General features: G+C 57.7%; 1 protein-coding gene across 4 annotated transcripts in view; it reads left to right on the top strand.

The window, feature by feature from the left end:
- FBLN2 (fibulin 2) overlaps nt 1–15,429 on the top strand; it is an 89,553-nt gene that overhangs the window by 22,622 nt on the left and 51,502 nt on the right. The window contains exon 1 of one of the 4 annotated variants that reach the window (XM_055557398.1): nt 149–316. The exons of the other annotated variants lie outside the window; for them this stretch is intronic. The gene's annotated coding sequence lies outside the window, so the exon portion shown is untranslated. Of the gene's footprint in view, nt 1–148; nt 317–15,429 lie in introns of those variants that run through there. 4 annotated transcript variants of the gene reach the window in all.

The following is a 15,429-nucleotide window of genomic DNA, read 5'->3' as shown; positions in this document are numbered from 1 at the left end:
TGGCGGCCTCTCACTGGGTGGCGTGGGGCGGGGCGGTGGCTGCCTTAAGGCCTGGTTGCTGTGACTCTCTGCTCTCTTTCTGCCGCATGGATGTGGCTGAACTCATGCCAGCTGACTGCCTGTGGTGGGTGGCTCCCTGGAAGTTTGCTGACTGACTGACTGAGGACCGGCCCTGTGGGCGGCACGCGGGACTTGGGGGGTGGACTCAGCCCCTGGCCTCGTCCCTGTACCTCCAGAGGCTTTCATTCCTGCTACGGAGGAGGGTGCCAAGGGCCTGTTCCGCCCTTCCGTGACCCTGTGTCTTCTCTTCTGTAAAGTGAGTTCTGTCTGATGGCTTTCCAGGGCTCATGGTCCTGAAACGGGGTGTTGGGGAGGGGAGCCTGGGGTCCACTGCTCAGGAAGTGTCTGGGTATCTCCCCTCTATGGCTTCTTGAACCCTAATGTCCCACCTCTCACCACCTGCCCCCCTAAACTGAAGCCCTGGTCCTGGGATGTAGTTTCAGCCTGCCAGGTAGGGTGACTGAGGCAACAGAGAATTGAATTAGGTTGACTGCAGGCAGGTATAGTTGCTATAAAGGCGCTGAAGCCAACAGGGCAGCCCAACCCAGGTGGGGGGACAGGGTCCTCAGAGGAAGGGATCTCTGAGCTGAGATGGGAGCGCGCAGGCTGAGGGTGCAGCTGGTGCAAATGGCCTTTGGTGGGCTCTGGCGTGGTGTGTGTGAGCCTTGGCGTGTTCGAGGGACGAGGGACTGAAAGGGAGGAGGCTGGAGCCGGTAGGGGAGGGGAGGAGGGGCAGGGCAGGGAGTTGGAAAGCTGCGGAGAAGTGTTTATCCAGGGAGCCACGAGCTCTAATTGCCATTTTAAGACAGCCTCCCTGGCGGCGCAACCTGGGCGCTGTGTGCCCCCACCAAGAGGGTGCTGGCAGGAGTGGGGAGGCCCTCTCCGGGCCTGGGCCCGAGGGCAGGTCTCCCCCTTGAGATCCTACAGGGGAGGTGAGGAGACAGGGCCATCGACAGACCTTTGAGATCCAGGGTGATGCATGCTAGAGAAATAGGTGTTGGGGCAACCTCCATTGGAGTACTACGCAGCTGTAGAAAGGAGGCGCTGATCCTCGAGATCCATCGAGAGAAAAGAAGAAGGTGCTGAACAGTGTGTAAAATAGAGTGTGTCTTGTGCCATGTAAAAGCTGTGAACCCGGATTTGCTCGTAGGCAAGCGCTGGGAGGAAGCCCTGGGGCGAGTTGCAGTTACCTGTGCTTTGCCTGGAGGGCGGGTGCAGGTGGGGGCCAGGGTGTGAGATCAGGTGGCACTCCACTGCCAGCCTTATATTTCTGGATTTTGAGCCACACCACTGTATTTGCTGTTTAAGCATTACATTAGAGTCAGACGCAGCTGAGCAGTTGCTGGGTGAGTGTTCATTTGTGAGTTTTAAGTGCAGTGTTTAAGGACGGTTTCTAAGTTCCTTGCTCTACCGAACAGACTGACTTCTTCCTGGCACGGTATACAAAGGTTTCCACTGTGATGAAAATTAGATGCGAGCAAAGTCACGTTTTGCAAAGTTTGGCAACTGGACAAAAGAAAAAACGGCGCCCTTTTCTCTGCCCCTTTTCCTGTGGGAGTTTCCTTCTCCAGGTTTGACTGCTGGCTCTTCCTGGGGTGGGCACCATGGCACTTGGCGCCCATCCTCAGCCTGTCTCCGCAGTCTGCCTGCCAGTGGGCTGGAGCTTAGCGACAGGTCCAGACCACGGGGGCCTGCTGGACGCAAGGAAGTCCCCGCCTTGGCGACCCGCAAGGCTCAGATCCCACCTCTGCTGGTCGCAGGCCATGCTTTCTTTGGGACAGGACCCCCTCTGTCAAATGGCGTCACAACCCATCTCTTAGGGTTGTTGGAAGGAGGAAGGGAGTGATGCCCAGTGAGTGCTGGTCGCTGTCCTTGGGGAAAGCAGTGCCAGGACCAGCTCCTCTGCCCCCCAGAGAGCTCGCTGTCTCTGGGAGACAGACGGATGCTCACTGTGAAGTCCTGAGGCGGCCGGGTGCACCTGGGCTGCAGAGCAGGTGAAGCTGGCCGGGAACCTGGGTGGGGGTGGGGCTGCTGTAGGGGGTACGTCAGCGGAGGCCAGTGGGGTTCGGGGCAGGGGGCACAGCAGGGACTATAACCTGGAGCAGCTGGAGGAAGGACCCCCGTGAGCATGGGGGTGGTCAGATCTGGGGATACAGGGGGACTTGCAGTTTTACCCTGGGTGTGATGAGAAATCAGATGAGCGCGGGCCGATCTGATTGGGATTTTCAGGGACCCCTGGCTTCTGGGAGTGGGGTCGCAGCCTGCCTCCGGGAAGGTTGGGAACCCAGAGTGGGGATTGTGTGGGAGCAGCTGGGAGAGGCTGGCTGGACTCGGGGTTCCTTCTGTGTGAGGGACCTTGAGTCCCCTGCTCACAGCCAGCACTCAGGACAGCCTCTGGTGTGGGCCAGCCCGGGGTCCCTCCAGTAGCCATCCTGAGGGCCCCAGGCACCCACGTAGGCAGTTCTGAAATGCTTCTGTCAGAGTGGTTCTAGGGGAGAGCACAGAGCCTCTGGGAGTTTGGGCGTGGTCAGGGAGGGCTTCCTGGAGGGAGCGATACTTCTCTGTAATGTGAACATTGAGGGGTGAGGAGGAGAGCACTGGTTCCTTTCGGATGAGTGGGAGGGGAGGCGGGCTGTGAGGCTGGACTCACGCCCTGGACCAGACAGGGAGGACCTTAAGTCCTGCTCACAGGGTGGCGGGTGGGCAGCCTTGGGTGTTTCTGAGCGGAGGGGCGAGGGTCCGCCGGGCAGCGGGAGGCGTGGGCGGGTGACAGGGCAGGGAACCAGGCTCAGTGTAGGTGGGAGGCTGGCTGCAGTCATGCAGCATGTGAGGACCAGGGCTGGGCGGGGGCCAGGTCTGTCCACCTCGGGTCCTGCCCTGGGTTACAGGGTACCGTGGCGCGCAGGGACCACTCATTCCTTCCCTTGGGCTGGTCCCTTCCCAGGGCCCCTCGGGTCAAGTCGTGCGTCATTTTGCACCATTGTCCGCAGGGTTGTTGGAATCTGGAAGCATTGCAAAAATGCCCGTCTTCTCATATATGGAGATTATTGCAAAGAAAGTGCTGGTTTGGGGAAAGGTCATTTCCTTCCTCCAGGGTGGGGAGCCTGGCTTTTCGGTGAGGGGGGACGTGTGCTGTAATATGGGCGGCCAGGGCACCCCCGCCTGGGTCAGCGGCGGTGAGGAAGTGCTGTGCCTGTCTGCCAGGGGGGCGTAGTTGGTGGGGAGCATCAAGAGCCTCTGTGTGGCCAAGAGGGTGGGGGCCACCAGCCCCCGTGTGCCCAGGAGTGGACGACCTCCTGCGGCCCTGGAGGCTTTTGCCTTCGAGCAGACTCTGCTGGCCTCAGGCCATCTCACCTCCTAGGGCCTCAGTTTCTTCCTCATCTGCTAACTGGGGCCAGCCCTCCTGGCTCTGCTGTCACTTGGAGCCCAGGAATGGCCTGAAGCGTGAGAAGAGGGGTCCGAGGTGCTGGGTGACGGTGGGGTGAGGACCCCGCCAGGCCAGGGCGCCCGTGCACCTGCCTGGGCCTGGAAAATGGGGAGTTGGAGATTCGGAGCGAGGCTGTGGAGTCCTGACCTCCAGCCCGGCCTTCCTTACTCCAAATGGTCAGGACTCCACGCGCAGGGCACAGGGAGGGCAAAAAAGGCAGCTGTGGACGCCCAGGAAAGGTTTCCTGGCAGGGGGCATACTGAGCTGGGTCTTTAGGGATGAATAGGAGTTGGCTCAGGCCATGGGAGTGCCTGGCAGAGGGCCCAGAGCAATGGGCAGACCTGAGGGGCCGTGAGATTGAGAGGAGCCGAGGCAGGTCCTTTACTGAATGCCTGGTTTGCCTGGCTCCGTGCTGCGGTCCTTACATCTCCTCTGGAGTCTGCCCGTGTTGCCGGGAGGCTGTTGTGATTGGGCTCACAAACGAGCAGACAGAAGCAGGTCTGCTCTGGGGTCACGTGCTCTGAGCCGCCCACAGCCTGGGGGGAGCTGGGCTCACATTTGAACCCTGACCTCCAGGGTCCAGAGCTTGATCCCACTTGTTGCCCATCTCTGCTCCAGCAGAGTTGACTGACGGCCTTGGGGGCCCTTGGGGACAGCCGTAAGAAGTTTCTAAATTTCAGGGCCATGCAAATAAATGGGGGTGCTGGCCTGGCAGAGGCCCCAGACGGTCACAGAGCCTCCCTGGCTGAACTGCCTTCTGGATGCTGATGCTTCGGAGGGTGGTCCAGGAGCCCGGGTCTGCGGGACCGGCCCCCTGCCCATCCACTTCATCACACCTCCTGCCCATCCCTGTCTGTCTGTCTGTCTGCCTGCCGCTGCTTCCCTCTGTGTCTCCGTGTCTCTGTCTGTCTCCCTGCCCCCACCCCCGACCCCAGAGTCCCTCCCTGGCCTCCGTGAGGCTCAGAGGAGAGGACCCAGGAGACGGGGCTTCTGTATGAAGGGTGGACACACACCGGCGGTGGTTACGGTGGGACCACCACCTCCAGCTTGGCCAGTGACTTGCCAGGTGACGTCAGGTGAGTTTTTCTCCGTTGCTGAAGGCCCTTCTGGGATGAGTGCAGGTGACACTCAGGTTGAGGACGCATCTCATATCCTGTGCCGGTCTTGTGCTGGGGCCAGGCGAGCGAATCCAGCCACCCGTCCCCACTCTCCCACCCACCAGAAGCATCAGGGCTGAGCAGGAGAGCTGGGTCCCCGCCTCCGGCCCATGTGTGCCAGATGTCAGCTCCCAGCACGGGGAGGCAACCTGCCCGCCTTGGCCCCGTGGGCATCTGGCCTGTCTGGGCAGAGGGGAGGTGGTAGCAGAACCAGCCTGCCCAGGGCACCACGGGAGCCCGGAGCGCAGGGATGTGGGCAGAGCTGCCCGCGCTGAGGTTGGACAGGATGCGGGGTGTGATAGGCGCTGATACCTGGTCACATCAGTGCAGCTGGGAACCCAGTGGGGCAGGCGTGCACAGGCTCACACTCACACACACGTACTCCTACATGCTTAAACGTGCCTCGGGGCACACACCTGCCCACACGCATACTTACTTAGACTTCACGTGCACACAGATGCATTTACCTCACCCCCCTCTGCCCCAGCACTCCTGCTCACACGGACCTGCAGGTAATGGACATGCATCTCTCGTGGAGGGACCCTTGGTCTTTCAGCTTACCTTGAAAATGCATGTTGCTTCCGAAGGAGAAGGAAAACAGGAAGCCAGAGGTGGTCTGCGTGGTAGGTAGGGAGGTAGGGAGAGAACCGGGTCCCGGCCCCGATCGGGGACTCCTCTCTCCTCCTCCAGTGGTTTCTCAGTGTGCATGGACCCCAGGAGTCCAGGGGCTGGAGAAGGGCACATGCCTGGTTTGGGAGGCTCTGAAGGAATGGTGGACCCCAGAGTTGATCTCCTACCTTTGTGTCCTTTTCAAGGGAGAGACATTGGGCTTCCCAGGTGGCTCAGTGGCTAAAGAGTCCACCTGCAATGCAGGAGACACAGGAGACGTGGGTTTGATCCCTGGGTTGGGAAGATCCCCTGGGGGAGGGCATGGTAGCCCCCTCCAGTATTCTTGCTGGAGAATCCCATGGACGGAGGAGCCTGGAGGGCTGCACTCCATGCAGTCACATAGAGTCGTATATAACAGCATGCACACACGCAGGAGAGGAATTAAATCCCTGTAAAGGCCAGTGTATTCTGTGTATGTGTGGTGGTGGCGGGGTGGGTGATGGGTGAACCCATTCTCCATGTCTGTCAGGGAGGGAGCCCCTCCAGTAAGGACCGAGTGGATGATCCACTGTACCAGGAGCAACTGACTTCTCTCAGGACTTTTAATCACAAACTGTTGAAGCTTTCTGAGTAGCATCTATTGAAAGTCTCACATAGAATTTGTCTTTTAGGGAATTGCCTTGATTTTTCAGTGTTGTACGGCGCTTGCATTCCTGAGGTAAGCCCTGTTTGGACACGATGTATTATTACCCCTGTAATGTGCTGCTCGATTCAACTTTCTGATATTTTACTTAGGGCTTGGCAGCTCGATTCATAAGTGAGGCTGGCCGGTACCTCACTCTTGTCGTGTCCACGTCTGCTTTTGGTATCAGGACTTTCCCTTGTCTCATAAAACGGGAGGAGGAGGCCCCGTTCTTATTCTAGGCGCTGGAACAATTTTTAATAGAGTGGGAACTATCGTCAGCTCGACTGGACCAGGTCTTGGGCTGGCCGCTGCAGCTACGTTTCGATTTCATCCCACGGCGCCCTGCGAGGGCAGCGTGTTCTCCTTGCTGGATGGAGACGGGGAAAAGGAAGCTCAGAGTTGGAGCCTCTCAGACGGCAGGAGGGGGCTCTGCTGGGCTGTGAACGTGAGCCAGTCTGACACCCGCCCCGCGCTTTGCTCGCTGTTCACCGCAATGCAGGACTCCCCTGAGACGCTGGCCTGCAGGGGAGCCGCGGGCCTTGTTCTGGGTTTTCCAGGGAGGCTGGGAGGAGCACTGATGGAGCGAGAGCTCCCCTCACTTGCTCACGGTCTGCTGGCCCACCCGCCATCCGAGCATCCACTTGTCTGCTGACCCGCTTCCTGCCCAGCCAGCCCGTTGTCCTTCAGCCCTTCGTCCCCGTGCTGCTGCCCCCGCTGCTAACCCACCCTCCCGTCCACACTGCCTGCATCTCCTCACCCGTCTTTCCACCCACCCACCTGCCCATCCACAAGACATTTATCCACGGGCTGGTTACTCCTCCATCCACCGATCCATCTTCACATCCATCTGTCTTCCATCTGCCATTCATTCACCCATCATCCCTGATCGGACTGCCATCTGTCAGACACCCGTCCATCTCTTCATCATTGTCCATCCACATGCCAATTCATGTACCCATCTGCTAGTCCACCTTCTCATCCACCTTCCCTCTGGTGCCCACCCACTCATCTGTCCACTGATTCATGTGTTCATCTGTGCCTTCATCCACCCATCCATTCATCCATCCACCGGCCCTTGGGTCTTGGCCTTAGATTTGGGTGTGCAGAGATTCAGGAGGGAGGGTACTTGTGTTTGGGATAACGATATTAGCCAAAATGAGCGTCTGGGAACCAGAGCCTTAGACTTTAGCAGGAATTACATATGTGGAGGACAACTCAGAGAAATGGAGTAGGAAAGATAGGTGGGAGTTGCATAGTGACGGACTTTGAAAGCTAACCCTAGGAGTTTTCACTTTATCCTTGGGCCAGGGGTATTCAACCCTGGTTCCATGAATCCCAGAGAGTCTCTGAGACCCCTGAAATGATGGGCATCAGTTATTTTCTATATAAGCCCATATATCTGTTAAGACTTTGGGTTGCAAGTGATGGAAAGCGTAAGCAAGATGGGTTCATGACTTGCAGAGCTCAGCTTATCGCTTAGCTTCAGGTCTGGCTGGATCCAGGTGCTCGACAGCTGTCGCCGTGACTCCGTCTCTGTTTTCCTGTATCTTGGCTTTGCCTTTGTTTTTTTGTTTGTTTTTGAGTTGACTCCAGCCTCAGACAGTCTCCACCTGACAACACGATGGCTTCAGGGACCCTCATTGTTAAATCAGTTCACACCTAATACAGTGGGAACAAGAGAGGCCGTTTGCCCAGGGTCTCACCTCAGTTGGGCCTCATGGGCTCAGGTCGGCCAGGTGTGCATCCCTGGGCTAGGCACTGTTGCGAGAGGAATGAGAAGCACGGATGGCATGGCGATTGAGTGGTGTGGACCCCAGAATGAAATGCAGGGGCCCTTCTTGGAAGGAGGGTGAGTGTACGATGGGTGAATGAGAAGCCGTCCCGTGTCCAGGAAACTCTCACATTTTCCTTTTGTGGTGGAAATGGGTGCATTAACCAAGAGATTGGGGTGGTAGAGAACCATCAGAATTTCTAGCAACTGGGAGGCAGTCGGGTGAGAGGTCCTCGGCGGGTAGGACCACGGGCAAGCTGGATGCCTGTCTGTCTGCCTGGGGCCGGGTGGAGGGCGTGGGGACGCAGGTGGGGAGGGTGATGAGCTCAGCCTTGGCCCGGGCAGGGCCATTTCTCACCGCTCCGCCCAGTGTGTTTCCTCTCTCCAGAGTCTTGACTCCTGGAGAAGGAAAATATCAGCTCCGTCCTGTGCCAGAAACAGCATTTTCTTTTCTCGAGGGTTGATTGTGAGTCTTGGGTGTTCATCTTTGTAATTTTTCACCTGCTTATGTTGATAATGAGATTAGTGATTATATATGAAGGCTCAACTCTCACTCCAGATTTAAGGAGACTTTGATCATTTTACTTACTTTTTTTTTGTTTGTTTGTTTCTCTTTATGAGCAAAGAGAGGGAAGGGAGGGGAAGAAGTCTGGCTGTTAAACTGGAAGGATGGTCTTCCTGGTTTTTATAAGTCGCCCGTGGAGGGTCTCCAGGGCCATGAGTGTGAACACACGGGCCCCAACACCCCCTGTGCCTTCCACCTGGGCCCCACTGCGGTCAGTACTTTGCACCTCAGGTTGGCCCGAGACCCGGGGTCCCCTGCACTCTCCCTCTAGTCCCTGTCTGCCTTGGGGGTCCCAGGCTAGTCCCCTGTGACCTCAGCCATGCCCACTCTCCCCTGGCCAGACCTGTCTTTTTGCAGATGACGGCATCGATTACTGAGATGTCTTTCCATGAGAAAGGGAAGGAATATTGGGCTTTAAAGGTGGAAGCCAGGCCTAATCACTTTTCTTTGGGTGATTTGTGACTATTTTTCATATCTGTCCACTCCTGTCCATTTCTTCTGCCAGCAGCTCTCTTGTTTCCTTTTTCTGGACTATTATAATAGGCTCTTTTCTTTTAAAAGTCTCTTCCCTTGTGAAAAAACACGCATACCAAAACGTACCCAAAAGTCCATGAAAGTCAGCATACCAATGAAGAAACGCTCCTGTGACCACTACCGCCTCTGACCCCGGAGGACACCCCTTCCTTCCGTGGTCCTTCGCCCATCCCCGCCCCCACAGCACCCAGGTACCCACCAGCCTCACTGGGAGTGGCTGTCTAGCCCTGTCCCCTGTGCCTGCTCTCCCTCTTTGACGATGACAGAGTTTGACCCGGCCCTCTGCTTCCTGTGGCTGGAATCTTCCTCCGGCTTCCTGACGACTTCCTAGCATGCTGGGACCCGGTGATGCCTCCCACCACCCTGTTGGAATAGTGTCCACCAAGACACTTTGCCACGTTCCCTGGGGCCCTGGGCATGGGTGACTGACTGGTCTCCTTCTCACCTTCTCTTCTTCCTTAATTTTCACACTGCCACCTCTTTTCCGTCTTGCTGTTACCGTCAGCTCCTCTCCCTTTGTTCTTTGTTTCCGTGTGTGCCGGCCACAGGGAGTGTAGCCGGTTCATGCCACAGGGCCTTTGCACGTGCTGTTACCACCTCCTGGCTTGCTTCTCCCACATCTTAGCGTGGCCACCGTGCTTGTGCCAGGAGACTCTCAGCCCAAGTGTCGCCTTCTTGGGGAGGCCCGTGCAGCCCCATCTTGCCAGGGTAATCCCTCACAACCTCCTTGTTCCCTTCTTATGTGGTATTTGTCTCTTCTGTCCACCAGGATGTTGGCCACACGAGGTTTTGGCCGCCAGGGGTCTTGTTCGTGGCCACGTCCCAGTACCTGTTGTGGAGGCTGGCAGGCAGCAGGTGGGCAATGAATGTCTGCAACGTGGAGGACCCAGGCTGTGCTCCCTGGCCCGGCGGATCTGCCTTCCGATATCTGAACCACCTTTTACCGTTGGTGTAACTGTGGGCCTATGTGGGCCTCGTTTCCTTATCTGTCGAGCGTGGTTAAATAAAATCAACATGCTGGAAGTTCTCAGGCCGGTGCTGGGCATTCTTCGGTGCCGAGGAAGCAAAGGTTAATACGAACCTGATCAACAACTAAAATCCCTCCTGACTTTTTGTGCCAAGAGCACGTTTATTTTTCCCAGAGAATTAGATGACTTCCTCTGATCAGACAAGGAGCACCGGGTCATCCTCCGATTTCCCTTTTAGCCTTGGCTGCCAGGAAGCTTCCTACAACGGGGAGGTCTTGGGGGCGGCCCTGGCTTCCTGTTAGGTCTTTAGCACAGCACTTCTTTTCCTCTGTGCTCTCTGCTCCTTGACTGTTCATTTTCGGCTCCATAGCACACGTTTTATTACTTTTGGCTGTAGAAGATACATATAAAACTGACCCGCTGAGCCATTTTTGAATGGACACCTCAGTACCGCTAAGTCCACTCCCACTGTTGTGTAAAGGTCCCCACCATCCTCTACAAAACCTTCATCTTCCCAAGCTGACCCTCCTCCCCATTAGACCCTCGCCCCTCCCACCCACCGCACGCACCATCTTGCTTTCCGTCTCCGTGGAGCTGACTTCTCTAAGGACCGCGCGTAAGTGGGTCGTTCAGTCCTTGCTCGTGTATCTGACCTCTTTCACCGGGCAGTGTTCTCCAGGTTCATCCGTGTGGTCACGAGTGTTAGCACTTCCCTTTTACGGCTGGATAATATTCCGTTGTGTGTAGGGAACCATATAATGATGATCCATCTGTCTGTTGATGGACGCCTGGGTTACTTTTCCCTTTTGGCTAGTGTGAATAATGCTGTTGTGAACATCTGTGTGCAGAGACTATTTTCAGGACACGTGTTGTGGTGGTTCAGTCGCTCAGTCGTGTCCGACTGTTTCTGACCCCATGGACTGCAGCCCGCCAGGCTTCCCTGTCCTTCACCATCTTGCGGGGTTTGCTCAAACTCATGTCCGTTGAGTCGACCTTTTAGGACATTACTTTCTTACCTTTCTGAGCCTGGGGTGATCCCAGCCCAAATTATATAGAAAGTAAAGCTAGGTTTGGGGGTAGTTTCTTGGATTAGGCTCCCTGCCCTGCTCTTGTGCACAGCACATGTGTGTGCATCTGTGCGTGGCAGAGCCTGTGGTCCCCGCTGGTGCCCAGGCTGCTGCTGCTCCTGGCTCACGCCGGCACCCTCTCCAGACGCTCAGCCTTGGCCAACACGTGTTGCTCCCCACCTCGCCCCCGCCTCAGGCCCAGGAGGGGATCTCCCGCTGTCGTGCCTCCGCCATCGTCAGCAGGTGGCCCTCTGACGTGCCTGATGGGGGTGAGCCCTGGGTGCTCCCCGTGGGGTCAGGCGGGTCAGACTTCGGCCGAGACGGCGCCATTGCCATCATGTCCCCTTTCCTCTTCTCCCAAGGGCTCTTCCAGGGAGAACCGCCCTTCCTCCTGTGCTCAGAACCCATCTCAGGCTCTGCTTCTGGGAGGCACCAGCGTGCCACTCCCGCTTTCCCTCCTGTGCTTCTGTGTCTCGTGTGGCTGCATGGATGATGTCGGATTCTCACACCGTTGACCTTCCAGGCCGCCCGGGTAGGAGCGGGCTCCTTGGTTGGTGTTCAGTCGCTCAGTGGTGTCCGACTCTTTGCAACCGCATGGACTGCAGCATGCCAGGCTTCCCTGTCCTTCACTGTCTCCTGGAGCTTGCTCAAACTCATGTCCCTCGAGTTGGTGATGCCATCCAGCCATCTCATCCTCTGTCGCCCCTTCTCCTCCTGCCCTCAATCTTTCCCAGCATCAGGGTCTCTTCCAGTGAGTCGCTCTTTGCATCAGGTGGCCAAAGTATTGGAGCTTCAGCTTCAGCATCAGCATCAGTCCTGGAATTCCAATGTATATTCATGGTTAATTTCCTTCGGGATTGACTGGTTGGATCTCCTTGCAGTCCAAGGGACTCTCAGGAGTCTCCTCCAACATCACAGTTTGAAAGCATCATTTCTTCAGCACTCAGCCTTCTTTGTGGTCCTCCTCTCACATCTATACCTGACTGCTGGAAAAACCATAGCTTTGACTATACAGACCTTTGTTGGCAAAGTGACATCTCTGGTTTTTAATATGCTCTCTAGGTTTCAAGGCTCCTTGGAGTGGACTTCTTGGAGTGGGCACAATTCCCCAGCTTCCACTTAGAGAAGAGACAGTTCCTAGCCCAGAACACTAGGCGGTTCAGAACTCTAGGTGGGAAGAAGCAGGGACCCACCCCCACCTCCCCTGGGACTCTCTTGCCTGTGTGTAGACAGGAGAGGCCTGGGAGGGTTACAGGAGATAGAAATGGGGTGCTGGGGGAGCCCCGTGATGCCGATGGACAGCGAGCGTGGCCCCGCCGTGGACCACTGAGGCCCTGCCGTCAGGCCCAGCTTCAGATTTTCCTAGAGAAATTGGAAATCCAGGTTGACTGTAAAATGTTCTGATTTTCTGTGTTGTAACATTAAATCAATTCTATAAATTAGTAACACTGCAACGTTAATAACAGCAACTAATTTCAGAAGCACCGTGTGGATTCCAAACACACCCCGTGGACAGACGATGGGGTGGCTGGTCAGCGCTCACCCTCTGCTTGGACTTGGGGGCAGCAGGCAGCGGTCTGGACAGGCTTCTGGGAGATGCTGGGGCCAGCGCTGCTCTGTGAGGTGGCGGCCAGCAGGCCAGGTGGTCCCCATTGCTCGCGTGCTTGTAACTCGTGTGTCTACAAGGGTCCTGAGTGTTTATTTCCCTTCTGTCATCCCCAGCTGCTTGAGAGCCTCAGCGTTTGGCTGTGTCTGCCTCGGGTTTAAAAGAAAGATGCCCACAGATATTTTTAAAGTTTTGAAGCCACACCAGCGTCGACCTGAGACTTTGTTCTCGTCTGGGGTTGCCCGGTAAAGATGTAGGATGCCCAGTTACGTTGGAATTTCAGAGAAACGATGGAATAAGTATCTCCCAAATATCGCACAGGACTGACTTAGTACCAAACAATGATGCCTTGTTTATCTGAAATTCCTCTGTAACTGCCTGTCTTGTATTTTTATTGGCCAGCTCTGGCAAGCCTGTTCTTGTCAGAATCAGAAGGCTCAGCGAACTGGAGAAAGGAAGAATTCCCTTATCTTGTGAGTCACTGTCTGTCACGTGAGGCCAGACCCCACGCTCAGGAGTGGAGCCTTGGTAGTGGTGATGAGTCGGTGCCCCGCGTGGGGGACACCAGGGTGGCCTTGCCGGCTCAGAGAGTGTGAACCCAGGGCTTCTGTGGACGGGTGCGCTGTAGTCCATTTATGGGGGTGGGGGTCATCTGAATGGAGGAGCATGTGTCTGTGTTTGGGGGGGAGCTCGCAGCCAGGCAGGGAGGGCAGTGGAGGTGTGGTCAGAGTCACCAGCCCCCCGTTCCCCGGGCGCCCTGTGGATGCGGGGCTGTGGGACAGTAGGCATGTCTCCCTGGGCACCGTTGGAAGACAGCCTTGCTGAGCGAGCCCCGGCCCCATCCTGCCCACACCCCACTTGTGAGACCCTGGCCCCGGGACTGCATCAGAACCCCTCCCCGGCAGAGCTGTGGTCAGCCAGGGCCACCCCACCTCTCCGCTGCTGCCCCGAGCCTGCCCTGGGCCCGCAGGGCGGGACGCCCCCAGCCGAAGGCATCTCCCATCTTCCTTCCCGTCTAAAGGCCTCTTGTTTCTGCCTCTTGGTGATGGAGCATGAGGCCCTAAGAGGACGCCCATCACTGGCCATCGCCACGGGCTGCAGATCCCTCGGGAGGACCCCGCGGGTCAGGAGAGCCTGGCGCCCGCCCTGCACGCACGAGTGCCCCTTTCGCAGTGTCCGCTCCAGGGCTCACGTAGGCCGCTGGCACTGTGACCGTCGTAGTCTTATTATCATCAGCGTGCATGCCTTCCTTACCCAGCTTGGCTCATCTGCGGGTGTCGGGAGAGACTGGGGGAGCCTCTGTGTCTCCCTGGTCCCCGATGAGCCCCTACCTCGGGCCCAGCGCCCCCCAACCCCAGCCCAGCCACAGGCCCTGGGCAGTCCGCCACAGGGTCTCTATGTGTCCCCCAACTCTCTGGCTGCAGGAGGTCAAGAACCCTTTCTCAGCCCCTCCCCTCGTGATTCCTCTTTGTAGGTTGGAACGGGGGCCCCTCTGCAGAACCCAGACGTTTGGGGGGCTCTGTCCGGCAGGGGCCCTAGGAGAGCAGCAGCGGGCACCCCCTGGAACAGCGTGTTTGGATCCGAGAACCAGCTGTGTAGAGATCGTGCCCTCCCAGTCCTGTCTCGCGTGCGGGTTCCCAGTCGGCTTGCTTGTCTCCGGGGACGGGGAACTCCCTCTGCTCCCTGCAGCCTGGTCTGTCTCTGACCCAGAGGGGCTGCCTTTGTTCCCCCATCTCTGTGGTTTGTCATGTGGATCTCGGGCCTCCTTGCTGTGGGGTCTTCCATCCGCCTGAGGTGGGCCATGGGGGTCAGCCCTCGCCCAGGGACACCCTGGCTTCTGGCCCCACCACGCATGCCCTCCTGTCCTCACCTGCATCCTTACCGTCCTCACCTGGACCGTCCCCGGGCTTCTCAAACTCAGCCTGGCCCAGTCTCCCCTGCACATTGTGACCCTCCTCCATGGAAGCCCCAGCTCCATCCATCCTTCCGACTTTCGGGCCCAGACCTCCGCTTCTCCTGGACTCCTTACCCCCTACCCAGGCTGTCAGCCGGCCCTGCCACGTCCTCTCCCGCCACCCATCATTTGCCCAGCTTCCTGCTCTCAACGCAACAGCAGAGAAGCCCTTTAAGTCGAGCATCCTGTCGGATTGTTCCAGGCTCTGGGGCTCATTGGCCATGAGCACCCTGGCCCTTGCTCCCTGGGCTCCACCATGGTGGGTAGACCCTGCGGGTGGTGGGGCGCCCCTTTCCCCCTCCCCGGCCCCGGTCCTGCCTCAGGCCCTTTGCACTCGCCGTCTCTGCGTCTGCTGTGCTTTGCCTCCTGAGAGGGCTGGGGCTCAGGCCTCTGCTCACATGTCGCTTCCTCAGAGAAGCCTTGCCCGACTCCCCTGGCTGACACAGCCTCTCCCCGGCCCCGGCCTCTTCCTGTCCCATTTCCTGGCTTTCATTCATTTATGTCTCCATTGTCCTCATGGCCGCCTGGCGTTCAGTAATCTCCGGAGTCCATGTGGGTTGGCACCCGCCTCCCCACGCTGGGGCCACAGCAGTGGCGGAACAAGCCCCGTTCTGGAGGGTGCCGGCTCGGGGGCCTGTGCCCTCAGCCCCGGCCGACGGGCTGCGGGTGCGGGCTGCTCCTGCTGCTCTGTGGCCGCCGCGCCGCGCCGTCACCGCCCCGGCGGCCGGGCCCTTGTGCCACTGTCATGTCCTCCCGCGTTCTCTCACGTTTCTCCCATGTTCTCTCATTGTGTTCTCCCGTGTCTCTCATCATGTTCTCTCATCATGTTCTCCCATATTCTCTCATAGTGTTCTCTCATCGTTTCTCCCGTGTTCTCTCCTGGCGTTCTCTAATGGTGTTCTCCCATATTCTCTCACGTTTCTCCCGTGTTCTCTCGTGGTGTCCTCCCGTGTTCTTCCGTGTTCTCTCATCGTTTCTCCCGTGTTCTCTCATCGTTTCTCCCGTGTTCACTCGTTTCTCCCGTGT

Source organism: Bubalus kerabau, chromosome 20, assembly GCF_029407905.1.
Source record: "Bubalus kerabau isolate K-KA32 ecotype Philippines breed swamp buffalo chromosome 20, PCC_UOA_SB_1v2, whole genome shotgun sequence".
In the NCBI taxonomy this organism is placed as follows: Eukaryota; Metazoa; Chordata; class Mammalia; order Artiodactyla; family Bovidae; genus Bubalus; species Bubalus kerabau.
This window is presented reverse-complemented; position numbering and strand designations above follow the sequence as displayed.